We start from the raw sequence: 5,027 nt of genomic DNA on the forward strand, positions 1-5,027 counted from the left end.
GATTACAAGTAAAAATTCCCTTTAAACACGCATAAAAGGTGTGATCAAGCAATAACAATAAATATCAAGCAACATAATAATAATCATCATAATAATAATTATAATCATGATAATAGCAAGATCCTAGGCATGATACTAACAAGATTAATAACAAATCCTAGCATGTCACTAAACAATAAAGAACAAATATATAGCCCTAACATCACTAGTACATAATTGAGTTTATGTAACATATTTTTGATAACACTTTTTAAAATGCATAATTATAAATTTATAAGTAACACTCTGCTTACACTTTTGTAGAAGGTGACACTTAAAGTAACACTTTTAACGTAGGTAACATGACAAAGTAACACTTTTAAAATAAGTAACGTTTTATAGTAACATTAATTTATTTATTTATTTTTTCTAAATTTCTCTACGGTTTTCTTGGAATTAACCTGATTTTCATTGACTCAAAAAAAAAAAAAAAAAACTTCAGCCTCTTTTTTCACTCTTCTTCTTTCTCCTCTATCAAGCTGATGGTTCGATGAAGTCCTTATCGAAGCTCTTGCTCCATCATTGAAGCAACTTTCTAATCTTTTCCTTCATTGAAGCGACTACATTCTAAACTCTCTTCGATCCTCCGCAAATCTGAGCATTCCTCTTTATTGAAGATTAGAAACGGCTTAAGAGGTAATGTTTTTGTAAATCACCGATTTGCAATTCAAAATCCATGGTTCATCGTCAATTAATTGAATTCAATTTTCTGTCTCCTACATACATATTGATTATCATATAAACACTAAAGTACTATGATCGGCTTCCGAATCTAGATGGTTGTTGGGTTTCCTTTTCTTTAACCAACCTGGTTGTATTAGCTCACCGCCGCTGGCTGACTATAGTGCCCCCTTGAACCGCGCGAAAAACCTTCATCTCATAATGGATCAGCGATTCATTGGGTTCAGATTGAAAGTAGGTGTGTTTTCTTTTTAAATTAAGGCCTAAAATTTTCAAATTTGTGAAACTATCTGGTAATTTCATCTGTAAATTATTTTAGCTTGAATATGTGGGTTTATTTGATTTTAATTTAAGCATCAATAATTTTATAAGAATGTCTTCTCCAGTTTCCTCTTCCCCATTTTTAAAAATTAGCTTCTGTTTTGTGTACCTGTATTACTTATTTGCTGAAATCAATCATGAATATCGGTATATATATTGTTGTATTGTTGCAAAATTGGGTGTATATTGATGTATTGTTGTAAAATTGGGTGCCAATATTATATATCTTATATTTTGTTCTTGTTTGCTGCCTGGGAATAAGTTTGTGCTTTAGTTTGTAAATAAATGCGATGCTTGGATTATATCACATATTGATAGTTGCTGCGATTTTCTCATGAAATGATCTAGATGTAGCAAAATTTTCTGAAGAATACAGTGGTCAAAATTCACCTTATCTAACAAATTCAGTTTCTTTATTGACGAATTTCTTTGAAAAATTCTGTCATTTTCTGAATTTGAGTCGTGGATTGGTGGTAGACTCCTTCGAATACTCTGTCTGTGAGCGTGGAACAGCTGCTAATTTTCTAGACCGTTGGTATGCTTATCTTCTGTTCATTTTTCTCCATAGTTGATTAGTTGTAAGCTTTATATGGTTTTCTTCAAATAATCTTGTAATGATCAGAATTCTCTTACTAATTTTCTTGTTGGCTTTGCTGAGCATAACATGTTGCTTAAGATTGAGTATGGATAGCTTGTTCAAGTATCTAATGTAAAAATAAGCTATATTGAAAGTTAACCTATTTTTTGGCTTAGTTTTTAACTGGTATTTCTGATTATGGATATTAGCCTATTTCATTGCAGTGAAACTATGTATAATCTATTGAAGGATGCATTTGAGTGAGAATTTGAACTATATTTCTCATGTAGGATTGAAATAATACCTTGTAAAGTAACTGCGTATGATATTCTAAACTGAATTTAAAGCCTATGGGGTATAGTATATTTTCTGATTAATGTGATTACCTTATCAAAAAACTTAGGTTTTATTTAAAAGCTATGAGTGCTAATGAAGGATGCAAATAAAGAAAAGCCAAGTACTTGGCGGGTCTATCACTGCTTGATCATAGTCATCTCAAATATTGGCTCTGAATTGTGGCAGCAACACTTTTTATCCTCGTCTCCCCGGCAGCAAATCACTTTAATGCCTAATAGATTGGTGAATGGGATTGCAAAGGAGTTCATTTTTAATGTATTTTCAGGTATGAGATGTTTTTTGTACTCTAGATGCTTTAAATTTTCATTTTGAACTAGATCAAATAAAAACTATCCTCGGTAACTACAACTGAAAAAATTGAAGCTATGTGTATACCAACAATTTAGTGTCTCATCGAAGAGCTTTATTCCTGGTTCATGCTATGTTTAATGTGTTATCTTTCCCTTAGTAAAAATGATCATTTTTCTACCTTTTAGTTAATTGAAACCACATTTTCTAGGTGACTAACATCTAATTTTGTTGGGTTTTTTTTTTTCTTTTTCAAATTCAATATATTTTCCAAAAAATTATCTCGCTTCTTTAATTAAGCTGGTAAGCAAAGAATTATAGTAACAATAGGCATTAAGAATCTTTGGTTGATATTATAACGTTTTTGTTATCCTCAAGAAACTATTGTGAGCTCTCATGAGGGTAGTTACCATAAATTATGAGATAATCAGACTTAGTTAGGTATGCTAAAGTTAATGGTGGGGATTGAAATACATTTTTTTTAAAAAGAAAACTTATTGATCAAAGGAAACTTATGCATCTGGCTCCCCTCGATCATCAATTGGTTTTATAACTTTATCTTATGAAATAATGCAAATAATATTCAAGTAATATTAAATTGCTCGTAATTAATCATTTGTTACTCTTGTGCTGCTATATTGAAGGGTGATGAATGCTTAAGAAATTTTAGTCTTAATCATTCATTACTTTGCCAAAATATATTAATTAGTGCTTGAATTGTTAATTTGAAATCATGTGCTTATACTACTCCCAAGATGAAATTTTCAGTCTCATTGACTTGAGAGTTTATTGACAGATGGCCTGTAAAAAGGTAAAACTCGCAAGATGAAATTTTTATTCTCATTTTCTGAAAGTTCTTACTACATCACTAACTTGATGGCAATTGCATGTATGAGGCAGCTGGAATATAATGGAATTTGTGTAGATTTAAAAAATATGGAGCCGATCATAAAAACCCGATAATGCTAGCACAATTACCATATGGGAGGATGAGGTCAGTAACTCAGTATCAACAGTTCATGTCCTAGGTTAATGTATTCTCTTTTAAAAAGCACTAACTCCTATTATTGCATTTTCATTTTTGTTTTAGTGGTTTGATATATGATGTATTCATACCAAGGATCAAATGGATAAAGATGAAGGATTGGGGTAACAAGTGATAATGCTAGAAGAAGCACTTACTATTACTGTTGTTTTGCTGCTGCTACTACTGTTTGTTTTGCTGCTACTACAATCTGTTGCTGACTCCTACTTTTGTTTGATGCCACTGATGTGTGCTATTGTTGTCTGCTGCTACATACTGCTGTCTGCTGGTAGCTTCTGTTACTGCTGATGCGTTCTGCTAGCTAGCTGCTGCTTTATCAATGTTGTTTACTGCTATCACGCTGACTATTTTTTGAAATTTGGAAGTTTTTCGTATTTATTTCCTCACTTTTTGTTTGGAATATTATATTGTTTGGCCAAACATTAAAATTGGTGTTTGTGGATTTTTTTGTAAGATTTATGAAATAATTTCATTCAAAATTGTTGTCTATCATGTATGTTAATATCTCATTCATAGTTGTTGTATATATTAATATTATTTTTATAACTTAAAAATAGTTATAATGAATGTTATAATAATAAATAATAATAATTATAATAATAAATATTACCTATTAAATAATAAGGTGTTACATTAGTTTGCAAAAAGTGATACATAATATCGAATAAAGTGCTACCATATGCCAAAAGATGATTGACATATGTTACCTAATAATCAACAATGTGTTACGTTAGTTCAAAAAAGTGATACATAATGTCGGATAAAGTGATACCATATGTTTGAAAAATGTTACTAAAGATAAGTTAGTGTTACACAAAAACTAAAACGTAACACTTTAAAAATGATACTAATAATATAAAAAGTGTTACATAAAAGGATTTATAGTAACACATTTGAAAGTGTTACCATACGTTACCCAAAGTGTTACATAAGACTTTAGGTAACATGGGCGGAAGTATCACCCAATAAAGTGTTACCTATTGTCTATAATATCACGTTTACCTCTTTATGTAACACTTTTTGGGTGTTACTTGAGGTTAATTTTTTACTAGTGCATGATACTAACATGAATATTAGGAAAGAAAATAGGAAGCACCATAGAAATCATAATTGACATTATACCCTAAACATGATACTGGGAATTTATTGTTGTCACCCTAAACATCAAATTAATAAAAACATCCTAACATGATACTAGGAATCATAATAACAACCTAGACATGATTTCTATCATAATATCAATTAAACAATTAAAGCACTTACTTGGATGCCTCGTACCTCTTTCTAATAACAAAATGCACGCGTTAGTAACTTCAAGGAAAATATAAAACAAAACAATTAAATTAAATAATTGAAAGAGAGATTTGGGACCAAACCCTCAGAAATATCAAACCTTTCACGTCTAGGGCGAAGACAACTTCGAACTTGGCTAGGTGTGTCTAGTGCTAATGTATGAGAAATTTTGTTTGTAAAAAGCTAGGCTTAGAAAGAGAGAGAGAAAATCAAGAAATTCTTGATGAGATTTGGTGATTGAAAAATGGGAGATATGACCTCTATTTATATATTAAAAAGAGGGTCGAAAAATAAGAAAAGAATCCGAATTCGAATCGAAATAGAACTCGATGGACAGCAGTTTTTGCGGATTTTGTTTTTGTCATATCTTTTGATCTAGAAATCCAAATAAGGCATATAATATGTAGTTGGAAAGATCTTGAAATA

General features: G+C 30.6%; 1 long non-coding RNA gene across 8 annotated transcripts; it reads left to right on the plus strand.

The window, feature by feature from the left end:
* Window positions 1–269: 269 nt before the first annotated feature.
* On the plus strand, window positions 270–3,823 carry LOC110700275. 8 transcript variants are annotated; one of them, XR_002507199.1, is made up of 3 exons: window positions 270–675; window positions 791–3,257; window positions 3,354–3,823. It is a non-coding gene; the product is annotated as an uncharacterized LOC110700275 (long non-coding RNA). The 8 variants fall into 8 exon arrangements; XR_002507186.1 differs by having other exon boundaries at window positions 272–675; window positions 816–3,257; window positions 3,354–3,822; XR_002507204.1 differs by having other exon boundaries at window positions 273–958; window positions 1,390–3,257; window positions 3,354–3,821.
* The last annotated feature ends 1,204 nt before the right edge of the window (window positions 3,824–5,027 follow it).

This window comes from Chenopodium quinoa, unplaced genomic scaffold (genome assembly GCF_001683475.1).
Source record: "Chenopodium quinoa cultivar QQ74 unplaced genomic scaffold, ASM168347v1, whole genome shotgun sequence".
NCBI lineage: Eukaryota > Viridiplantae > Streptophyta > Magnoliopsida > Caryophyllales > Amaranthaceae > Chenopodium > Chenopodium quinoa.